The sequence below is a fragment of the Lacerta agilis genome, chromosome 8 (assembly GCF_009819535.1).
Source record: "Lacerta agilis isolate rLacAgi1 chromosome 8, rLacAgi1.pri, whole genome shotgun sequence".
In the NCBI taxonomy this organism is placed as follows: Eukaryota; Metazoa; Chordata; class Lepidosauria; order Squamata; family Lacertidae; genus Lacerta; species Lacerta agilis.
Genome location: NC_046319.1, coordinates 46,123,324 through 46,148,158, shown reverse-complemented (window position 1 = coordinate 46,148,158; position 24,835 = coordinate 46,123,324).

Below are 24,835 nucleotides of genomic sequence, written 5' to 3'. Positions count from 1 at the left end.
ATAGGACATGTTAATTCTCAATTTGGCTGTAAACTCATTGGGTATCCTAAACCAAGATAACCCCATGCAGCGTCCCTTCACACACACACACACACACACACACACACACACTTAATGTGTTATAAGGATAAGGATAATTCCCTATGGACAAATATTTTACATATTCATTTAGTGAGACTTTTTACCTGAAAAACCTCTCAGAGTGATTTACAGCTCGGGGGACAGGGGATGGGGGATGGGGACTAGATAGTCCCAGCCCTCACAACAACAACAACAACAACAACAACAACAACAACAACAACAACAACAGAATTGTTGCAGCAAGCTAAGAAGGAAACAACTGAGGGAGAGAAGGAGGTAAATACAACCTCCTGAACTGACAGAGTAGCCCTGCTTACATTCTCTCCGTCTACTGCTCACAGATGGAGTGACAGACAGTAGGAGGAAGGCTTCTTGCATTCTTTTGAAAACAGTGGTTTGCCTAAAGCCTTCTTGGCCGACATGAGCTTTGAATAGGGATTTTATTTATTCCTGGCTACTGCATTAGCTTTCTAGCAGCTTCATAGAAATGATGGGCTGTATCAGCCTCTCTCACCCAGGTGCTCTCCAGATGTTGTTGGACGACAATTTCTATTAGTCCCTGCCAGCATGGCCAAGGATGATGTGAGCTGTAGTTCCAAACATCTGGAGGGCAACAGGTTGGGGAAGCCTGGGCTTACAAACTCAATGAGAAGCACCCGTCCCTTAGCTTCTATGCTGAGTCCTCCTCTAGAGGAGTGCTTAGAAGCTGGCCCTCCTAACTCAAATGCTTTCCTGTCCCACCAAAACAACTCCCCTCGAGCCACTCATTCGCCTTTCTGATCAAAGAACCGAGTGGCTTAAGCTGGATAAAGTCACTGTTTGGTGACAGACTTCATTACTTGGGCCAGCTTGTGCGTTTCTTTCATTTATCCAGGGCTTTGGAGGATTTCAGTTTAATTCTTTGGGTCTTAAACGTAAGCGCAACATTCTTACCGGTAATCATTCATTTTAATTTTAATTACAAAGCTGGGCAGGGTTTTTTATTTTTGATTTTTTTAAAAACAACAACCAGCAGCAACAGCCACATAACCGTGCAAAATAAGTGTATTATGTGAAATAGTCCTAGCAAAACATACTTTATTCATAGTTATGTTACACTGCTCTTCAGGCTTAATTCAGAAAGTCCTCCCTTATGCATGCAACCTCTCCAATGAGCAATTCTGGTTTATTTAAAGTATTTTTCCGTGTGTAAGACTTTTTTAACAAAAAAATAATAATCAGTTTAAGATTGGTGCTTGCCTTATTCACGGGTACTGCTGAGGGGTGTTTTCTTAATTTGGAGACCCCCAAAATAGGGGGCGTCTTATACACGAAAAATACGGAACTTTTTTTCTAGCAGAATATAGGTTTTTTACAATTAGGACAATTTTATGGACTCTCACAATTTCCCACCATATTTGTTGGTGGAGAAACTGGAGATACCATTTTATGGTATATTCACCAGGGGAGGGAGAAATTCTCCAACCATTTCTTTCTTTGGGGTTGGCAGAGTATCACACCTCCCCCCCTTTTTTTGCTAAGACTCCTTCCACCCACTGTTCCCTTGGGTCCAGAGACACCTAGATTAACTAATCCAGAATAGAGACCACTGCACTTCAATTTTCACCATGGTTAGCTCTGTTTCAGATTCACAACCCTATTCTGTTCAGAAGTAAGCTCTGCTAAAAAAAAGTCTCATATGCTCAGAGACTTCGTGTCTGTTCTTTGGGGGAAATAGGAAGCCCAGAACACTTATTGTTTAGATGTCCCTTCTATGAAGAGGCACGTAGTGAGACCATTGATCCCCTGCTGTTGAGGCTCGAGGACCTCCCGGAAAAGCAAAAATACGATCTTTTCCTGTTAGGCAAAGATCAGAAGACGACCCGGATGGTCGCCACATTCTGTGTACAGATCTGTAGGTACAGACCATCTCCCGATTCAAACTAGTTAGTTAAGAAAATCCCCAAACTCGGTCCCAGGGGCGATTTTCGAGCATTTCCCTGCGGTAGCTTATCTTAAAGTTTTTAAGTGTCTATACGCTTATTGCATTTATAAATTTTAATTTTACCGTTGTACAATGTTTTAAATGTTTGTTTTTCCTTCTGGGATTTCACCTTCATGTGCGTTTTATAAACTGGTCTCCGACCGTAATAAATTATCTGTCTATCTATCTAGAAGAAGAAGAAGAAGAAGAAGAAGAAGAAGAAGAAGAAGAAGAAAAAGAAGTAAGCTCTGCTGGGTTGCTCTTAAATAGGTTTACAGAACATTTTTAAATGTAAGAGCCCAATACAGCTACTGTTCTAGAAAGAAGAAGAAGAAGAGGAGTTTGGATTTGATATCCCGCTTTATCACTACCCGAAGGAGTCTCAAAGCAGCTAACATTCTTCTTTCCCTTCCTCCCCCACAACAAACACTCTGTGAGGTGAGTGGGGCTGAGAAGAAGTGTGATTGTCCCAAGGTCACCCAGCAGCTGCATGTGGAGGAGCGGGGAAGCGAACCCGGTTCACCAGATTACAGGTCTACCGCTCTTAACCACTGCACCACACTGGCTCTGAAGTAATTCCTTTCTGATTTTAGTGTGCTTTATATATACACACATATTCACAGCAGAAGCCTACTGATTTGTTCATACAAAGGGGGGGGGACCACCCTATCAGGATTTTTTTTTTAAAAAAATCAAATAAATACTGACCCTTTCAATTGTTATTATGATTATGATTGAATCACTTCCCATGAGACATCCTGAAGCAATTTAAAATATAGTGACATATATAAAAATACACACATATATATATACACAGTTAAAATAACTGTATATAAAAACCATTTTTAAAAACAACTATAAAAAATGACAATGAAAGCAAGAACACATACATCTAATCAGTTCAGAAGTAGAACAGATACCAACTGGCATAAGGATTTTGTAAGTCTTGTTGAAAGAGGAATGTCTTTAGCAGGTTGCAGAGGCGCAAGCTTGTGAACGGGATTGGGGAGCTGCTCTTGCACTTGTGACATCACACATTTGACATCATGATGTCACATCAGGACGTCGCTCATGGTTGGAGGAGCCAGGAACTTGGGGGCAGTGCAGCTTTAGTGGCAGGCAGCTCCTCCTGCCGCCACCACGGGCTGGGGGCTGCTCAATCTGCTATAAAACTGATGGACATGACTAACTGAGACTCACTCCTTTCAGTAGAACATAGAGTAAAATGTAGCTTGGGATTAGAAGAGAAAATTTATAAGAACAAACCATCAGTCTTTCTACATGTGGGAGAGGAAACACTAGACATTTATAATAACTTTGGGTTTGCTGGAGGTGAGAATATATTTCAAAATATTTCGCTTTAGCAACTACTGAACACTTTAGCAACTCCTCCCTTAACATCGCTGTCTCTCATTGCCAGACATCTAAAATCACCCCCCCCCCCAACCAGCTCATTCTTCACAATGCTACCGTGCCAATCCTTCCTGTCACCTTGCTTGTTAACTACTTCTGCACCTAGAGGCATATTGACAAAATGTGTAAATATATTAGCCTGGTTCTCTGTAGAGATGAAATATGTACAAATAGTCAAATGATATACGTAAACATTCAAAGCTGTCTGTCATTTTGCATGCGTGAAATGTTTAATTCAGCGTGTGCAAATACCATGCTTTAGACTTGGCAATCTTTTATTGTTTTGATAGGCATCAAATATAAGCTCTCAGCTGCCTAATACTGCATGCCAGATATCAAATGCTGTCAGATATTAAATACCATTTTATACACCAACTGTCAAATATGACATGCTATTGCATGCCAAGTACCACATACTTTCAGGCCCTATGCATCATTGCATGTCAGCTGTTGAGTAGTCAAATATTAGATAACAAATATTATGACAATTAACAAATGCAGTCAAATATCAAATATATCATAGGATGTCAAATACAGAGATGGACTATTCAGATAATACCAAGAGGGTAATATTTCAGATAATTCTAAGCTGCCTTTCAAAACTATAGCCTTCTCAATGTGGCTTACTTTAATAACATATATATATATATAACATCACACCCACCCACCCACCCACACCCACAAATACAAATGTTGCTTGCTGTGTGGAGATGTGAGACAGAGCCTTCTCGGGGGTGGGGCCCTAGTTATGGAGGAGTTTCCATAGCCACCCACAGATATTTTTATTTGTTCGGGCTTACAGCAGATCTGGTTAATGGCTCTGATTTTTACACTGTCCTATTCTGTAGATTTCATGTTGTTTTGATATTGTAGGATGTCAAATTTCATTTTATTGCTTCTATTTCAGTTGTTTTTGAAAACTGTTTTGTGACCTTTTTCTTATTCACTTTCATCTATATCTATCTATCTATCTATCTATCTATCATCTATCTATCTATCTATTTTATTATTTCATAACTTAGATTAGTATGCTCCTTTTTCTATAAATATGCTGCATGAAGCTGACAACAGAACAATTAAAATATACAGTAATCATTTTAAAGTCAATGAAGCCAGATGAGGTTTAAAAACTTTCTATAGGATATCAACATTGTACAGTATAGGAGAATGTTTTGGAAGCAAATTTGCTTTTCTGTTTCTCCTCCTCTATAGGTAGATTTGGGGACAAAAGCACTTGAAATTTCCCAACACGCCTCTCCTACCCTTGGAGATCAATGGCTTGATAGATCACATTTGAACACGCTCAACATCTCCTGGAGCAAGTGGCAAAAAACAACCAAATCACTTTTAATCTATCTATATCCATTTTGTACCACACTTCATGCTCTATGAGTATTGGCATGCCAAGAGAAACATTTCTTCCCAAGGTCAGGGAAGAAGACAGAAAAGGACCACTATCAAGATACAGACATTCTGGCATAAGAACAGTCAGGTGCTAAATGCCATCTATTTTAAGTAGCCTATTGCTAATATTGGGATTTACATGGCTGTCTGTGTTTGTGCCCATGGAATTGGTAGGTTCCATAAATCTATTTGGCTCCTGCAATTTTTTTTTTTTAAAGTTAATTGGGTATGTAGCTTTAATTTGTTGTCACAGTAAGATCAAACAACAAATTTATCAAGTTCAAAGGATAGGCTCTTTGAAAACACACTTGCATTGGAATTTTGCAAATTATACCCCCTGCCTCCCACCAATGACTGTCCTATCAGTGTGTCCCATAATGTTGGCTTGAGACTGATGATCACTTGTCTATAGGATTAAGTCCAGAGGTGCAGAAAAGTCTGGACATGATTGCAAGAGGGCCACTCATAAACCTGGCAATCAGAAGGAGCAAGACAACCAGAATGAATGTGGTCATAGGAAATGAATAACTGGGAATATTTGGGACTTTAAGAGGCAGCTGGATCAGGGGAGTAAGGTAGCCTGGAAGAGGTAAGAGCATGAATGGAGAGAAAGTCTAGGCCTCTTTATCTTGCCCCCAGACCACTTCCTAGACCACATCCCTTTGCACCCTCCTTAATTTTTTTTGCTTGGCTGGAATGTGCCATTGAACTCTGAGAATGCTTCTTGCTTACCTCAATAGAAGATAGAAAGAAATGTGTTTTTGTGTAAACAAAGGTAAAATTAGCATTTTGCTCTGCCCACTTTTTCTTCTGGCCCCACACACCACTGGCATGTAACCCCCAAAAGGTCACTTTGGAGCAAATGCAGCTGTTGGACTGAAAAAGGTTCCCCATTCCTGGTCTATGGATTAGTTCAGACAGGAGCAAAGGCAGGACAAAGGTCTATCTATGCAATTTTCAGGTGTACTTTTTCACACCTACAAAAGCAGACTTAGAACAACTGCAGCAACAGGGGTGAGCATCACATGGAAGGGCGGAGGAACAGGGGGCGGTGGGAGCACACTGCCCCGGCAGCGCAATCCTGGTGGGGTTCCACTGCGGCTGCCCCCCTGCCCACGCTGGGCGCCCTGCCCCTTTGGGTGGCGCACCCTGCCCCTGGGATATGTGCCAGCCCCGCCCCGCCTGCTCTTTGCCCCTGGTGCCAGAGCATGAAGCTCCACCACTGATCACATGATTGTCTGTGTGCTCATGAGTGGACTCATGGAGGCAGTTTTTTGAACTTACTGTTGCAAGGAATTCATGGCTAAATTGAAGAGGGTTGAGGCCAGCTGCTAACTGACAGGCCTCTTGACACTGGGGCAAACTTGAATAAAATATGGGGGGGGGAGGTAAGCCCCACTCCACATAATTGATCACAAGACCTGACACACCCACACACCCCTACACCCCCCACCCATTTGAATGGCAATGCCCATCAACCTTGGGGGCCCCTGACCCTCTAAAATATATTATTGGTGGGAGCTGGCCCCTAGGAGTTGAGTACTCAGGGAAGAACCTCCTAAGTTAACTTTGTCCCTCCCATTCATAGAATGATAGATTTGCAGAGTTGGAGGGAACCCTGAGGGAGTCCCACTCTCTGCAGTGCTAGAATCTTACCTTAAGCACCCATGACAGATGACCACCCAGCCTCAGTTTAAAAACCTCCAAGGAAGGAGAGTCCACAACCTTCTGATGGAATCCATTCCACTGTCAGGAAGCTCTTACTGTCTTCACAAGTAGGGCCCTGCAACAAAATGTTTTAGCTTAGAGTGCTTCTGTCCAGCGTTTCAGCCATTCGATCCCCATCCCCCCACCCCCCCCTCTTTTCTTTCTCCATGAATTAGCATTCCATGCCCACTAATGCTCAGCCCTTATTGACATGTTTTAGGGTTGAGCTCCCCAAACCATTTGTGTTTGTTTCCCTCCATCTAAGATTTTTTAAGGAGGTGGTCTCAACTATATTAATACAACTACATTTAATCTAACCCCTTTTAATCCCACCTGCAGTAAAAGGCTGGGTTTCTTCATTGATGTATATGGGCAGCTTGTACTTCTACCTCTGGAGATATTAAAAAAAATAGCTTTTCCGTATACAGACAAAGAAATGACTCTCCTGGTACCTTTTTGATATTGATATTTTGTCTCTTTCTTCTTTTCTATTCACTCCATTCCATTCCCCTTGCCACCTGCTTTACACCGTCATAATTCCATAGGCTCTTCTGGATGACTCCTCCTATAAACCTCAAGTTACCCCAAACTCTTCTGTTTTGTGCATGAGTTTGGATACATTCGCATGAGCTTACAAATGGTTGAATCAGAAATCGAGGGAATCAGCGTGACCCTGCAGACAGGGACCTGTGTCTATTATTCATGTGCAGCTCACAAGGGTACCATACGTTAGGGGCTTCTATAAATAACACATGATGGTAGTGAAAGTATGCATAAGGCCAGGCTACACAAATAATTCCTTCACAACTGGTCACAGCTAGACTGTGCAGTGTAGCAGGGCATTCTGTGAACTGATGCTGACTTTCATTGCAATGTGGCCCTGCAAGCATTGGGCATTAACCTATGATGCACCAAGCCAGTAAGTCAGGGAAGTTTCTGTTCTTCCCATTGGTAACGTGTAGGCAGAGGTGACCATGGAAGCATGTACAGCATCATTCCGCACCTTGCTTGTCTGCAGCTTACACTCTTGAGAGCCTTTGGCTTTCCTGAGCCCTGAAAGTCAATATAGATTAATAAAACGGATCCCAGCAGCCCATAAACACTGTGAGCGATGGAGCTGTTAAAAATGCAAGCCATCAGCATGGATTTAATCCAGTTGCATGCTGATGCTGCACAAGGGTGCATACTTGGAATGTGGCAATTAGATTGGTTAACAGATGATGCTCTAAAAGAGCATTAATTGATCAGGAAGCAGAATTGAGGTGGGGAATTACATACACACATACATAATATTATTTGCATGCGGTCTTTCCACAGTTCAAACTATGCTCAAGGCTGCTTACAACATGAAAAAATACATAACTACCATCCTAAACAATAAGTAAAACTTTAAAAATACCCAACAAAATTGAACAATTTCCACATAAATCACAAGCTACAAAATAAAGATACAAAAAAACCAACAGCAACGACACACCCCAACCCCCTAGTCCAAGTCTGCACAGTAGTCTCAGCTTTTGCAGCTGGAGTCAGTCAGGGCCCCACCTTCCTAGGCAAGATGGGAAAAGGCCTGCTATTCTTCAAAATGCATGAGAAATATGCATGAAAATGCACACAATTTTTGGTAGGACTTTAAGAAAAAATCTTAAACTGATTTGGAAAGGGGCAAACTGGATTTAAGCTTTGTCTCCCGTGTTAGTTCTACTGAGTAGACTGATTGAAATTAAAGAACATGGCGAACCTTCTTCGTATCTGAAGAGGTGTGCATGCACACGAAAGCTCACACCAAGAACAAACTTAGTTGGTCTCTAAGGTGCTACTGGAAGGAATTTTTTTATTTTTTATTTTGTTTTGACTATGGCAGACCAACACGGCTACCTACCTGTAACTATGACTAACCTAAGTATGTTGATTTCTATGTGTCTACTCTCAGCAGAATTAAGTTGGACACAACCCTTAGACTGGAAAAAAGAGAAGACAAAATTGACAGATTTGTCAATCCCTACCACTAATAGCTTTATCCTCCATAAATGTGTATAATCCCCTTTCAAAGCCATCTGATCTGGTGGCCATCACCACATCTTTAAGTTCCATAAATAACTGCATGCTGTGTGATAAGAGAACACATTTGCCTTTGTCGCCACTCTAGGTTTCCACTGCATGAAAAGGACATACGTTCTTCTGACTCTGGCAGTGCCTACTCGGAGAACCACATTTGCAGCGGAAATCTCCACTCTTCAATGAAGGCCACCCACGGAGCAATAGCCTGCAGCTCTCTGCATGGATCAAGGACCAGAGTTTTTCGAAGCTGGGATTTACTGCAAAGGATTAAGGTGCTTAAATATAGACTGAGTTGCTTAACATTACTCACCCAGAGTAAAAATTTCAAAAGTACCGCATGGGAGAACGTGAGTTTTGTTTTGAGAAACAATGTCAGGATCCAAGACAACACGGCACTTGTCCAAAATAATTCACTGTGCTAAAAACACAGAAGGGTTTGCTCTCGACATTGTGGTTGGGTGACTCCCCTCGGATCAGTCTGTGTAAACAATGTGCATGGGAACGAGAATGCTATACTTCTTCCTCAACTACACCTAGTGCCAGACTCCAAGGTTGTAAACACAGGAGAGCGTGACCTCTCTATCAGGGATATTCCAAGTTGCCTCTTGAATTTTCAGGTTACATTTTTTTTTTAAAGACTATGCATATGCTACAACCATTCTTATTTACAGGGTTAAATCTCTGGTTCTAGCAATGGCTGGTCCATCAGGCCCAACGGGGCATTGCCCCACCAACCTCAGTCTGTGATCTCAGCCACCCCCAGGTGCCTGCTTTCCAACTCATGACCAGTCTAGGGAGTGTCACAGGCTGTCAGCTTCCTCCTTCTTAGTCTTTGTGTTGTCTTTTGTTGAACTCAGCAAGGAGGAGAATGGAGACAAACTTAGAATTAGTTGAGTTCACCTGTCATTGGCTCTGACTTCATTTACTGTTGGCCTTCCAACCTGACAGTTGTAATGGGCACCAACCAGCACTGCTCTGTTTTCTAGTACCTGCCCATGGATAATGTTCCCCCTGCTTTCTTCCTATTCTCTCCCCCCCCCCCAATTTGGAAGGAACCTTATTCCTTATTATAGCCATCAGGGACCTGTTGCCTTTCATATTTTGTTGGATTCCAAATCCCATCAGCCCCAGCCAGCATGGTCAATGGTTTGGGATGGTGGGAATTGTAGTGCATCTGGGGGATCACAGGTTCTCCAGCCCAGCCATATGAAGATGCTTTTAAGTTGCTGATGTCATCCTTTTCCAGAGTACAGCTCCTTCTCTGGGATTTCTAATGATAAATGAGTGTGGGCTAGAGGCATAGAGATGAAGGGGACTTCAAAGTTTATCTAGTCAAATGCTTTGCTGCTGCAGGAAACCACTATTGCATCATTCCTGATGCCCATCCCACCTCTGCTTAAACAAAAAGCTATAAAGCAAGGGAGCCCACTACTTTCTGACACATTTTCTTCCACTGTCATATGACTCTCACCATCAGGAAGAAGGTGCACAGCATATATATATATATATATATATATATATATATATATATATATATATATATATATATATATATATATGTCAAGGACCAGAAAATAGAGACCATCCCTGGTAAATAGGGTGAGTAGAAGCATATGCTTCTCTTACTGTCTCACCAACAGAATGGTATCATGGTACTGTTGAGTTGGAAGGGGCCTTGGAAGTTGCATGCTCCCTGTCCCTTGCTCAGAGCAGGAACAACAGTGTAGGGTGCATCATTGACTGATGGCCATCTAACCTCTGCTTAGATACCTCCAGCAATGGAAAGCTCTTCCCCTCTAGTGGCAGTGTTCAATTGTCTGCCAGCTGTTTCCATTAGGATATTTCTACAAATGTTTAGCTGAAATCTGCTTCTCTATTGTGACTTCCCATTGGCTCTAAAGTTGTTTCTAGAGCATTAGAGAGCAATTACCTTCTGTCTGCTACAGTATAAACCCTCCTCATCCTTTAGGTGCCCTAAATTGCTGAACACGCCTAGCTTTGGTAGAGGGAAAGGGTTGCAGCTGAGTGGTAGAACTTTCCTGTAGAAGGTACAATCTCTAGCATCTCCAGGTAGGTCTGGCAAAGTCCCCTGTCTGAAATCCTGGTGAGCTGTTGCCAGTCTATGTAGACAATGCTGAGCTAGATGGACCCCAATGGTGTGACTCAGTGTAAGGAAGCATTCTGTGTTCCCATCCCTGACACCTAATAGGTCACCATTTTGCATGGCTACATATCCCTACATGACACGGCCTCACCGTTGTCTAAACAGTTGAGATTATGCTGTACCCTGCAAAGTTCATAATTATTTATAAACTTAATACTTGTAATGAAATGTCTGCCCTTTGATGTCTCAGTGTGTTTTTTAAGCCTGGCTGACCTATATTGCAGAGGTATTATGTATACTAGGTGATGCGTGGATAGGCTAGGGAATTACCCATGTTTAATGAACACTAAAATTAGAATTTGACTGAAATCCACATAAATGGCTCGACAGCAAGTTTGAGCTGCCCCTGGGGAGCTGTGGGCAGCTCAAATTTACCCACAGGCATTTTTTGATATATTTTTTATTTTATTTTTTTAAATCAGCATAGCTTGCTTTTCCTCTTTACAATGTACCCACTATTTTAGGATAGAAAGTCCTATAGCAGAGAGACCTGATATGTATTTGGAGAGAGGAGCAGAGATTGTTTTAGGTAGGCAACCATTTAGCCTTAGGTGGGTCAATTTTATGTAGCTGCGTATTTAGCAAATATGTAAAAGGCGATGTCTGTAGTAGAGTTTGGACTGGGACCAGAGATATCCTGGGTTCAGATACAACCCTCCCTTTAGAAGAATCTGGTTAGGTTACAAATACCATGCTAATTACTGTGTGTGTGTGTGGGGGGGGGAGAATCTTATTCATGTTGCAGTGGCTTTGCCCTTACTTCTTGGTACCGAATGGAGCAAGAGGACTCAATGTGAGGTGGCAGGTGTTTGAGTTTTTGCCGTGTTTTTACTATTCTGCTGGGAGTAGCCCAGATGGGCAGGGTAGAAATATAATGATGATGATGATGATGATGATGATGATGATGATGTTTCATGTATCCAAGTTGGGTTGGATGTCAGGATCTTAAGATCAAGAGGTTTTCCTCTATTCCATTCTGCTACAGTTCCATTTTTAGGGAAGTTTTTAATGTGTGACATTTTAATGTATTTTTAATCTTTGTTGGAAGCCGCCCAGAGTGGCTGGGGAAACCCAGCCAGGTGGGTGGGTGGGTGGGATACAAATAATAAATTATTATTGTTATGTATTGAAGTTCTCACCCTAGGCCACTAGGGGTGCTATGTATATAGTTTCACTCTGCCCACCATGACTGCAGTTCTCACTCAGGTCCACAACATGCAAATGAAGGATTGAGAGTGCCATTCATGGACTGGGTAGCTAGAGAGAGTTGTTACTGTTGCATGTTACTGAGTACTATATAAGCAGGCTGGCTGAGCCCTTCAGTCCAGTTCTGTTCCAGCCTGAGAATAAAGAGACCTGCTTGGAGAATCACTGTGTCGTCTGCTATGTCCACCCACTACATAATAATAATAATAATAATAATAATAATAATTCCATTCTGTGCCACCTAGTTTCTGAATTAACTTGGGAAACACCTCACATTAATTTCTGAATTAGTAGATGCACAATGTATTGCGGATTTCAGTCTCTACCTTCCCCTATCCCCTGCCTTTTGCACCTTCTGTGTGCAAAGTGCAAGCAGGAAAAGATGTCTCAGAAATGCCCAGAATAAGGATGGGTTCTTTATTGTTGCCATACACCCAATGTGTTTCGGCCAAGAATGGCTTTGTCAAGGGCTTATCTGAAAAGATAATAGCATTGTGGTCTAACAATTGTTTTATGAATGTGCTATCATTTTCTTTTTAGATAAGCCATTGACAAAGGCATTTTTGGCTGAAACACATTGGGCATATTGCAAAAACAAAGAAACCATCCTGTTTCTTGGCATCTGTGAGACATTTCTCTTCTTTGCACTTCACCATTGGAATTATCAAAAATTATTTCTACACTTGCACCAATATATGTGAACATTTTTTTGACAATTTTGTTCTTTTTTTGGTGATGCACCTCCTGCACTTTGGTGATATGTGATGCTACCAGGTGGAGCCATCTGGGAACTGGCTGTCCTTCAGAAAACATGCCGTTCTACATACATATATTTTATTTGTTTAGCTGCCCTGAATCCAGACTGTCTCTTCTGGTCAAAGATATCCTGCTCCAGTGACTTTGGGCAATTCCCCTCCTAGGAAATAATCAAGAACTCCACAACACATCCAGTTTGGTCTCCTGGTGGGATCTCTCAGCTCACAGCTCAAACTCCTCTATACTTCGGAACATAGGAAGATGCCTATTATAGTGCCAGACCATTTGTTCACCTAGCTCAGTACTGTCTACTCTGACTGGCAGAAGCTGTTCAGGGTTTTTGGCAGGGGTCTTTCCCAACACTTCCTGGAGATGCCAAAGGTTTGAACCTGAATCTTGTGCATGCAAAGCAGATATTCTATCACTGAGCTCTGGCCTCCTGTGCAGCACCTGCTTTTGAACACTGTGAATGACCCCACAAGATAGACTGATAATTCTGCTTGGGGTGGTTGCAAAATCTGATGTCATTCAATGCTAAATGCAGACCAATCAAATTCATACCACCCCAAACAATACCTGAACCAGCCAGCCCTCTAAATTCACACTTCTCTGAATCATGCAGTGCATATCTCCAACCAAACAAATGTGTTAAAATGCATATATCCATAAAAAGAGCATATAGAAATGCATCTTTTAGGGGGAATTGTTTGCAAAAATCTTATTATCTTAGACAGAAAATTGCATACCAAATGTATAAATTAGGAGAAAGGCTGGTGATTTTGTGAGGACTATTTAATAAGAGACTGATGTGGAAATGAGATGAACTGAACTGAAGACTGGAAAAAAGGAGAAACTAAAACTGACAGATTCTTCCACTCCTATCTAGTGAGTTACTGAATCCAAGAGCCTGAAGCCGGCCTCTGCTCTTAATGGTTTAACCTTTCCTTCCATTTTGCTTTTTTATTTTTTTGTCTCAGAATTGCAGCATGTTGACTCCTCTCGTGGACCAAGGCTCTTTATTCCTTCTGACTCTTTTGTGAACCTTGAAGGGGCATTTACATAATCAATGAAGTAACCCTGTCACCCCAAACATGGAGTCTTAAAGAGAATAGGGTTATGCAAATGAGATATTGATGCTGTAATGATTAATTGGCCCCAGGCCTTGGTTAATATGCAATTGTTGTCGTATAACTTGCATTTGTAATTATTTTAGTGGTGGTGACGGGGTGGGGAATTTGTTTAAGCAACTAATAGGCACTTAATTGCTTACAGGGCTGATGTATAATGTTGGAGGCTGGAAAGGAGGAAGCAAAGGACTCTTAACATTTTTAATGTTTGCCTGGGTCAAAGGTCAGATTATCTACCAGGCAAAATTCTCTGAATTAAACTAAGATTCAGGAGGACTAGAATGCAATTAACTTTATTGTTTCATGGGAGTTTCTGGGTACGAAAATTGCAGCTTTGAACAGATATTGCACTATTTTTAACACTTTCACCATGTATATTTACTATTTAATTTACAGTTACAGGTGGGTAGCCGTGTTGGTCTGCCATAGTCGAAGCAAAATAGGAAATTCTTTCCAGTAGCACCTTAGAGACCAACTGAGTTTGTTCTTGGTTGAGCTTTCGTGTGCATGCACACTTCTTCAGATACCATTTAATTTATTATTTAATAAATTAAATAATTTTTTGCTGTCCACTGTTTAACGTAAATTAAATTATTATTTAATTTACGTTAAACAGTGGACAGCAAAATGAATAATGTACTACTTGGCAAAAATTGAACTGAATCAGAATGGAAACAACACTGATTGTGATGAACAGAGATCAGAGTGAAAATTGCTGCCTTCTTACATCACTAAGCAACCTTTTCTCAGAGTGGTCGACCAGATGCCTCTGGGAAGCTCACAAACAGACCTCGAGTGCAATTGTACTCTTTCCACTTGTGATTCCTGAAAACAGGTATTCAGAAGCATACTAATGCAGATAAATTTAGCTCTCATTCCCAATAATTTTGATCTTAGTCCTACTTGGACCCCTGGAACAATCAAGGACAGGATCTTGGACTATGCCAGTTGCTTTGGAACCACAGGAGGAAAAAGTGTTCTTGTGCTCAGATCCTGCTTGCAGGCTTCCCATAGGAACCTGGTTGGCCACTATGATACTGGACTAGGTAATCCAGAAGTCTATTTTTTATGTTCTGAATGGGTGCCACAAAAAAATGTCACTTCTAGCTCTGGGCTCCTGTGACTTATTTCATGTCCTTGATTCTTTACGTCCCCCCCCCCTTGCTTCTTACTTTTGTGTGTGCGTGTGCGTGTAGAGAAATGAGAGAACTGGTCTGTGACCTCACCTTTCCACATGAGCGATTCATCAAATAATTGTGTGTGTTATATGTAGCATACATGCTGATTTTATTGCAAAGTGCCATATGGAGTACGAAATTAAAACTTGGAATGATCTTGGGCTGTAAACACTGCAGGAAACGGCACTGTACCCTATAAACTTGGTGAAAGAATCAGCAAAAGAAAAAGAATGAGCCCACGTCAGGAAGGTATTTTCCCTTACCCAAACTGAACACAAAAGCTTTCAAATAACTGCACACTGAACAAAGACTGATCGAGTTTTAACAAACGGACTTAATTAATCTTGATCTTTTAAACAATTGAAGGACAATGCAGAACAGAGCCAAAGCAAAATAGAATGTTGCGAACTTTCATGTGCTATTTGAGACAAAATATTTTTATTGGATGCAAATTTGTGGGTTTGCTTGTATTTGTTGTATACCGTTTGTCTTGCTGACTTGAAGTCTTCATTACATACAAAAGTGGGCAGAGCAACAAATGTAAATTTGCATCTTTGTTACACTAGACAAGTTTCTAAATACACTCACATACCCCTCTTCATCCTCGACAAGCAAGAGGCATTACCAGAGTTCATGATGTGCAGTGGGTGGGTGTGGCCCAAGGAGAGTTCTGGGGGAGCAGATTGAGAGCCCTTGAGGGCCATGTTGGCTCCTGGACCTGAGGTTCCCTGTACCTGATAGAACTGATGACGATGATTTAGAAAGGCTTTTAGCTTTGTAGTATGGCATCTGCTTTCTATGCAGAATTTCCCAGCCTCAACCTCTGGCACAGCAGTCAAAAGGATAAGGTGATGTGGAAGACCTTTCTCTTCCTGAGACCCTGGAGAGCTGCTGCCAGTCAGAGTGGGCACCATTGGGATCAGTGGACAAATAATGCAGCCTGTTAGAAGGCAGCTCTCTATAGGATTTTTAGTATTTATTTTCCTTTGATGCAATATTAATTAATGGGGATAGGGTGCTTAGTTTCAGTTTGCTGTTCAGGATGGTCTAGAAACAGAACATCTTGCTGCCCTGGCTGATTTTCAGTTCTCTTCCCTCTGGTGTCATTCCAGCAAAGAAATTTCCCTCTGTAGCTGTTAGTCTCTCGTTTCCTTCTCCTTCTCGCCCTCCTCAGATTCAGAGAGCTTGCTTGAGCTGTCAAAGCAGCTAAAGGAAACTGCTGGGAGCCACAGACTGCAATTAGATTTTCCCCACTTGTCACTTTAGACTCTTAATTTTTTCTTCTTCTTCCTCTGGCTCTTTGTTTGAATGCTGCCATAAAAAAAAATATTCCCAGAGTCCCATTTTTCAAATTATGCACTCACAAATCTCTCCAAAGCAGCTGGGGATTAAAAAAAAAACTTTAAGAGCACTGATTTGCCTTTTTCCTAGGCTTCCTTCTTCTTGCTTTTAAAAAAGCATTTTATTTGCTGCATTGTTAGTTGGAAAGCTTGATTCCAAGTGTCAGTTCACATGACCAAAGTGAAATGTGGGTTAGGTGGCTGTATGCTGCAGAGTGCTTGTGTTAGAGCAATCCGGTAGCATCCTGTTCCAGTAACTGGAAAGCTGGCAATACTACCTGCCCTCAGTCTGATTTGGCTTCATGATGATGCCACACGCCCAATGAGACAACTGAAGCCAAATCAGAGTGAGGGGCATGTTTTCTGCCCCTTGCTTGGGCATCTTATGATTTATTTCCTTTTAAAGGGAAACTATTCACAGCAGGAAGAAATATCAACAGCCTCAGATATGCTGATGACACAACCTTGATGGCAGAAAGTGAGGAGGAATTAAATAACCTTTTAATGAGGGTGAAAGAGGAGAGTGCAAAATATGGTCTGAAGTTCAACATCAAAAAAACTAAGATCGTGGCCACTGGTCCCATCACCTCCTGGCAAATAGAAGGGGAAGAAATGGAGGCAGTGAGAGATTTTACTTTCTTGGGTCCCATGATCATTGCAGATGGTGACAGTAGTCACGAAATTAAAAGATGCCTGCTTCTTGGGAGGAAAGCACTGACAAACCTAGACAGCATCTTAAAAAGCAGAGACATCACCTTGCTGACAGAGGTCTGCACAGTTAAAGCTATGGTTTTCCCCAGTAGTGATGTATGGAAGTGAGAGCTGGGCCATAACGATGGCTGGTCGCCGAAGAATTGATGCTTTTGAATTATGGTGCTGGAGGAGACTCTTGAGAGTCCCATGGACTGCAAGAAGATCAAACCGATCCATTCTGAAGGAAATCAGCCCTGAGTGCTCACTTGAAGGACAGATCCTGAAACTAAGGTTCCAATACTTTGAGAAGAGAAGACTCCAGCCAGCCCTGTATCAAAAAGGACTGTTGGACTTGGCCCATATGCTCTTCCTCACTCACGTAGTCACATTATTCACACTTTCCCCAATTGCCCCTCCGTGGAATCATATTTTGCTGGAGCAAGATACACATACTGGGAGTGGATGTAAAGGGCATCATGGTTGTGGCAGCTTCCCTGCCTCTCTGTTTTATTTTCAGAACAACAAGCAGCAGTTCTTTTGGATGTCTTCCTGTACACATCCGCTGTGAGTGCAGCTCAGCTTGACATGATTTCTCTGTGTGTAATCTGGCAACAAACTAGATTAACCATGGTTAAGTGTTGGACACACCTTTATCTCAATATTGCATGACTTGATATCATTATTATATTTATGGAATTTACATCCTGCCCTCTCTCCTTACGGAGCCCAGGGTGGCAAGCAGATACAGAATTTTAAAACAAATAATTGACACCCAGTATTCACTGGCATTGAGTTGTAGCCCACCATGTCCTACTCAGAGTAGAGCCAATGAAATAAATTGATCTAAGTTAGTTATATCCAGTCAATTCAGTGGATTTACTCTGAATGGGAATAGCAATGGATACAGCCCTCTGAGTCCAGGCAAGTTTAATCCTTGTAAAACTGTTTCATACCAAACACACGCATGCACACACACACATATTGTCAAATGTAATTTTCTTCTCACCCTTTAAATGCATTTTATTTAACTCCAACAACAGAATCTGGTTGTGATAAAGGAAAAATTTGCATGATAAAGTGGAATGGAAAGGCAGAGAGATTCTGGTCTCTTTAAGCAGGTATTGTTATGCATTTTATGCCAACAGACATTCAAAAGCTGTGCATTATTTACCCACAAATGATTATGAAAAATGTAAGCCTCATAAAGTACTTTACTTGATACTCTTGTAGTTTAAATGGGCTGAAAGAGTTGTTTGTTGTTTGTTTGAAAAACAGCATTCTCATTCATATCTCCTTCAGTGAATTGAAGCAACATTAACTTGGAGAACAACCCCCCTCTTTTTTCCAAGGAACCCCCAAATTTGGCATGTTCAGCTGGACCCAAATAAATTCCAAAATATGGAAATGTCGGTGTTTCCATCAATCACTGCTGGGATACGATGCACACATGAAAATTGCTCTGAATTATTGGGTGATCCCAATGGGTTAGTGTGTTTGGGTGGTGCTTTTTTACTGTATGGATGAAGTGCCCTTTGACTGGAGAATGATGCTGCAGCTCAATCTTTAATTTCAGCAAAAAATATTTTTTAAAAATAAAAAAAACTTTGTTCCAAGAGAAGAAAATTAGAATAAATTATGGCATGACAATTTTTACATGGTGAAGGTGTCAAAAGTAGTGCAATATCTGTTCAAATGTTTGATTTCTCATTAGGAGAGGCACAAAGAGTAAAATAGGGATGATTTAAGAATGGGAAGGCAGGGCTGGTTCTTTGTCATGTTGCATATGTGGATTTTATTTGGATTGTTGTTGTTGCTTTTTTGGATGGACAAGTCTGCCAGCTTCAGTTTCCCAGTCTCCTGGTCTTATGCACAGCTTGCCTCATCTGTGCGTATATTTGAATTTTTCTTTTTAAGAAATAAGTCTGCATGAAAATCTACCTACATTCTTCTGCACCTTTTCCCTATTGTACAGGTTTTTTTGCACACAGTATTGCCTTGTATATACCTAGTAAACGCATGTAATGTCCAAGAAAATGTATTGTGTATGTAGATATATGCATTTTCACTAATATGTCAATTTTTGTATGTGTTGGAGAACCGCACAACAAAATTCAGCGAAGTCCAAATCTCAAAGAAGATGTATGTTTTAGTTCATACAGTATATCAGTTCAGGAAATGTCAGGAAATGCCACCCCCCAAAAGAAAGCTGTGATGGATATAAGATTTGTATGAAGGCATGAGGGGTGGTAGAAAACATTCCTTTCTCCTTCTACTCCATTCATTCCTCTATATCTCGGATGGCAAACCTCAGGCTTGGGGACCAAATGCAGCCCTCCAGACCTCTCTAACTGGACTCTGCCCAGCACACAAACCCTCTCCCCAGGGTTGAGTTTCCTGAACACTCAGGAAATATGCCTAAGGATGATGATGACGACAATGTCCCATGTTTAATATTTTACCACATTAAAAAAAAACAATGTGAAGAGCAGTATTTAAAAGGTTCATTTTGGAACACGCTGGTGTTAATGGGAGTTGACTGGTGAATGTGCATAAACATTAGTGACTGTGCATATGAAAGTGTTGAGAATGTGCAGAAATTGATTGTGTCAATGGGATTCTGCTCATTGCTTGGTCGATATATGGATAATTGCCAACTTGATGTCGGACAACTGGAATTGATGACCGATATCTTGTATATGCCCTTGTGAGTAGAGATGTGTTAAAACAATCCATTTATTCCCAAGGGGTTTTCTACCTTTTTGCTCCATGGTTACCTAGAAATGTTCTCAGAGCTCCTTACTTACTTAGGAACTGTAGGCATAAATTGAATGTGCAGCCAAATGTGCGTGCATTGCAGACGTGATCATACAAAAGAGCAGTCATTGTGGATGCTGCTTTTTGCTTTTGGTGGCATTGCACTTTCAAAGACGCCTTCCAGATGTGGACACTGCCCATTGCTATCAATAGGATGTGCCTCCCCTTTCTTAAAACCACAGCTAAGAGTTTGTGAATTCAGCATCCAACTGAGGGAGAGGCAGTAGGCAGCGTGGGACTTGTGCCTGCCTACTCCCTCTCCCTCAGTTGAGGGGGAGGCGGAGGAGAGGCTCCAAGCGTTGGAGAGGCTCACCCTGCCCCCATGGCGCAGATCACCCCACCCCGGCTGGAGGACACGCCCCCACACCAGGCAGTCACCTGAGCAGCTAGCTATGCCACTGACTGGATGTACTAGGGATTGAACCTGGAGCCTTCTGTGAGGCAAGATCCCTCCCCAAACATATACATACTCTACGAGTGAAGAACAAGTATATGGACTGGCCTGTGAACATAATACTGCATGGATAATGTCCAGCTGCACAAATTCTCCAGCATCCCTGTGAGATTTGCATTGCAGGTTGACCGGGCAGCGTTTGAAATCCCTGTCTTCTGTTTGTGTGTCCATCCTCCCCACACCTCCTCTGTGAAAGTGGATGGCCATTCCTTTGCTGTTGGTGCCAAAGCGCACTATCCAGCTCACAAACCTTTCCCGTTGCATTAACAGCAATGCAATGGGTAGGTTGGGTTCGTGCTGGCAAATGTTGTGAGTGAAGCATGTAGGCTAAGTGACAGCCTGCTGCTTTCTTTGTACAGTGCCACCCTGCTAAAAGGAAAGGGAGTCGAGGGAAGCTGTATGGCTATTAAAGGAAAACATAACTTCTTGTCAGAGGAAAAAGTAGTGACAACATGAACCAAAACCTTCACCATCTAAGTACTGTCAGCAGGAACTGGTAGTGTGTGTGTGCGTGCGCGCGTGCACACACACACACTTACATGGCTCATAATCTTGAGTGAATGCACTTGGATCAGCAGCGACAAAGACAGAATCGACACTGGCACATCCTGTCAGCTAAAATTCCAGAGGTGAAATCAGTGCATCTGAAATCAGGTCCTGACAATTGCATGGAGATGTTGTCATGTTTAGGAAGTGAGGTTAAAAGGAGCAGGGTAGAGAGCACAATAAAAGGTGAATGGAGCCACCAATCAGAGTCTTTGGGTATACCATGGGGCCATTGTCCTCTGTGAGTGGGGAAAGGGGTTGGGAGTGTGGGAAAACAATGCCTATTATATTTCACGTCAATGTTGCTGTCATTCGGTCGCTGGAAAGATTTCAAACAGATAAACTCCCCTTTGGGATGGGAAGCTGCCTTGGCAGCCAAATCTAGGCCTTGTTTTGATTGATAAACCCTTTGTGACAAGGGGAGATAAAAAGCAGCCCCTTGTTTGGTTCATATAAATAGGAAATTAGCTGGCAAAGTTGTCAAAGATAATTAACTCTCGGATTGACTACGTCTATTCAGGTTGATGTCCTGAAATTATGTAGAAATGCACATGTCAACGCTCTGACAGAATTTGGTGTTGATCAGATAAACAGGGTTTGAGATGCCTGATTGTTTTATATATATATAAAAAAGAAACGAAAATAAAAAACATAGTAAAGCGAAGCTTGGATGTTTTTTTTAAAAAATCATTATGCATTCTCTTTAGCCGCAGCAGCAAGTATCAAACGGCAGCATTGTGCTTTAATGTTGGAGATTCAGGGATCAAGAGATAAAGTCAAGGGCTGTGCTTTAGAGCAATGCTCCCACCCCTTCTGCTCTTCAAGTTTTAAAAGGGAGAAATCATAATGATAACAATGTAATAAAGGCCAGGAAGCTAATCTTTTCCAGGAAATAATAAAAAAGCAAGAGGTAAGCATCTGAGAGATGAAAAGATAAGGACCGTGCAACAATTTGTCACTCTTTCAAAACAGTATCTTGCTGCTCCGATGTAAGCTTGGTGACTGGCAAGGGAAAGCTACAGCTGTGGGTAACAGAGACTATGCTAGCCACATTATCAAGAATGTGGAAGAAATTACAGCAAAATCTGAACCATGTCTATGCAGCTCCCCAGCAACTGCCCTGCTCTACTGCTGCTTCCCTCCATCTCAGCCTCTGACGCTGCTGAGACTGAAACGGCAGTGTTGTGTTGAGGTGCACAGCAGCCGAGCAGGCAGTTGCTGGGGAGCTACCCTGGCCTTCTTGACCGTTCCTCTGTGGCTCACCTGGGCAGCTCAGTTACCTGTCTGCCTGAGCAATCTGCCTGCTGTTCCGTCCTCATGCTGCAATTTGCATGGCCACCTACTGGTGGCCACACAAACTGCAGCATGACAACAGCTTTGCATTTATATGTATATAAAGTAGGAAATGCAAATTGTTGTGTAAATGAAAACAAATAAATCACAGGTGTATGAGGCAAGAAGATGGACTAGACTTATGAGTGAATACAAGTGAAGGTTACATGGAGGGGAAATAGACTAATTTGCCCATCCCTGAGATATGTGCAGAGAGAGAGAGAGAGAGAGAGAGAGAGAGGGAGGGAGGGAGAGAGGGAGGGAGGGAGAGGGAGAGGGAGAGGGAGAGGGAGAGGGAGAGGGAGAGGGAGAGGGAGAGGGAGAGGGAGAGGGAGAGAGAGAGAGAGAGAGAGAGAGAGAGAGAATATCTCAATTTTGGTTTCTTGCATTTTTTATTTTTCCAATTAACGTTCAGTTCTCTGCATTTCCAGATCAGACTGGGTTGGGTTTTTTTAAAAAAATAAGCCCTTATGAAAACCCATCAGCATTTCAATGCATATTTCTTCTAATATGCATATTTTTGTTTCCAAATTTCCATAACTTGCACCTCTATGCAAAGCATTTCCCCCGAATATAATGCGTTACTTTATGTTATTTTTCACAAATATATGCATTTCTATGCACATTTAACCCAAGTATGTATATTTCTGTACATGCTACTTGGCTGGAGAACTGCATTGCAAAATCTGGAGAGGTGTGAATTTAGCTATATTTCAGTTCACAAGTTGCTTTGGAAATTAGGCAAGTTCTCCTTTAAATGCAAACTAAATCAGATTTCACCCCACACACCTATTTCATGGTTGGATGTGAAAAATATCAGGCAATTATATCTATATTAAACTTACTTGCAAAGACCCTAATTTGCAAACTCATTTGATCCCCCCTCCATTTTTTCCAGTTTTGTTTGCTTCTACTCAGTGCTTTTTTTTCTAGGAAAAAAGCTGGCAGTACTCACCACATAGTTGTTACGGTGAGTGCCACACTTTTAACCAGTGCTTTCCTTCTAGAAAAAAAATGTGCCAGTACTGCATACCATTGAGTACCCCCAGGAAAAAGCACTTCTTCTACTATGGATTAAAGAATATATTTGCAATGTTCACAAATCTCTGAAAGTTCACTTGCCTGTGTTGCTCAATTCTTTTTATATAAGTTGGAAAAATGAAATGTCTCTAAACCCCTAACTTAAATATTTAATAGAGGTGATTACTGAATACCCATATCCTGCATTCAAGCACTCTTCTTCTCTGGCAACAAAATCCACAGCCCTGTGGACCTCTGCAGAGTGAAATCAAAACACAGCTCAAGAAGAATTAAATACTCTTAAGAATATATGCCATTTTTTGTGGGTTTCGGATGATGAATCTACTCCACTTTCAACCTTACCAACTGCCAGCCCTTAATGTACATAGCAAAGTCAGGTCTCAGGGCATAATAAATAAAACCCACAATTTTTAGAAAATAATCTACTGTTGTAATACTTCATATTATTTTACAAAAACAAAGCAACGTGAACTTTAGTAAGGTTTGATTTCCATGAGAAACTTTTCTGTTTGATGGTTCAATCCATTTTTTCCCATGGGGAGGGAAGACTCCAAAACCCCAATGTTTTGTTTGCATTTAATTTAAATAAGTGCAAGACATGAAGGGGCAGGGAGATGTCAGCAAGAGGGATGCAGGTAAAAACTATCCTTCCTCCCTACAAGGAAAGGGGCTATTGTTTATTTCCAATTACCTCTCTCATTGCAGTTCATTTTACTAACAATTGGTCTGGGGAAGAGCACTGAGAATTAGCAGCAAGTAGAGAGGAAAGCTAGAGAGAAGTAGCAAATGGAGAAAATTGGCCAGCAATTCCTCTGTATTATAGGGTAAGGATAATAGCTCAGTGGTAGAGCACCTGCTTCATGCACAAAGGTATCAGGTTCAATCCCTGGCATCTCCAGGTAGGGCTGAGAAAGACCTCCTGCCTGAATTAATGAGTTTAACGGGCCAATGGTTTGCCTTGGTATAAAGCAGCTTCTCATATACCTGTGTGGAATTATCCACAGATAAGTCAATCAGTGGCTACCAACCCTGATGGATATGTTTTGCCTCCTTTATTGGAGGCAACATGCTACTGAATACCAGTTTCTGGAAATCTCAGGAGGGGAGAGTGCTGACATGCTCAGATGGTGCTTGCAGGCTTCCTGTAAGCACCTTGTTGGCCCCTGCAAGAACATGATGCTGGACTAAATGGGCCACTAGCCTGATCTAGCAGGCTTTTCTTTTTTGTAGGTTTTCCTTCTTGCTCCCCAGTCTATCTAGGCTAATGCACAAAGGTAAAATTGGGTGGTAGTTCTACCCACATTTGCCTCTTTCCCCATCCATCACTGATATGTAGCCCCTGGAAGATTGCCCAGAAGGGAACATGGCCATGATGGTTGAAAATGTTTCTCCATCCCTGTTACAGGACCTGTTCCCTATATCCACCAATGACCAGGCTCCTCCCATCCCTGACAACTCTCTGTGCAATGCTAGTACACAAAGACTATGATCCGTTCTTTAGGAAAAACCTTAATTGCACTCAAATAGTTCTGCACGTGCAGCTGCCTTAAAGAAG